At 33.0% G+C, this 554-nt stretch overlaps 1 protein-coding gene across 1 annotated transcript in view; it reads right to left on the bottom strand.

Annotated features, from left to right (window-relative positions):
• Phum_PHUM370290 (uncharacterized protein) overlaps positions 1-554 on the bottom strand; it is a gene marked incomplete at both ends in the record, with an annotated part of 7509 nt that overhangs the window by 4339 nt on the left and 2616 nt on the right. The gene's annotated exons all lie outside the window — the stretch shown is intronic.

Here is a 554-nt window from a genome sequence, read left to right as displayed (position 1 = left end):
AAAAAAAAAAATACGTTTAAGAAAAATGAAAAAAAAAAAAAAAAAAAAAAATTAATCATTTAAAAAAACAGGAAAAAATAAATTTGAACTTTTTTTTTTTTCAAATTTTAACATCCGCCATTTAATTATTTTTTTCACATTCGTTAAAGGAATTAAAAAAAGGAAAAAAGGAAAAAAAAAATTAATTACGTTTAATTACCGGGGTTTTTTTTTTTTTATAAGAATAAAAAATATTGGTAAAAACCGAATAATAATAATAATAATAATAAAGCCAACGGCCATAGCGTGCTGGTCACACCGGTTCCCGTACGATCACCGAAGTTAAGCAGCATCGGGCGTGGTGCAAACTTGGATGGGTGACCGTTTGAGAACGCCACGTGCTGTTGGCTTAAAAGAGCAAAAAAAAATGAGAACAAGACAAAGTAAGAACCAAAAAAACAAATCTTGTTCTACTGTCGACCTGAGGCAGCTCGACGAGAACGTGAATTTCACTGCTTCTGACCCTGGCCACTCCAAAGATGTTAGTCACCGGAGCCCAGTCAGGAGACAAATCG

The sequence above is a fragment of the Pediculus humanus genome, genomic scaffold (assembly GCF_000006295.1).
Source record: "Pediculus humanus corporis 1103172107803 genomic scaffold, whole genome shotgun sequence".
NCBI classification, from domain to species: Eukaryota; Metazoa; Arthropoda; class Insecta; order Psocodea; family Pediculidae; genus Pediculus; species Pediculus humanus.
This window is presented reverse-complemented; position numbering and strand designations above follow the sequence as displayed.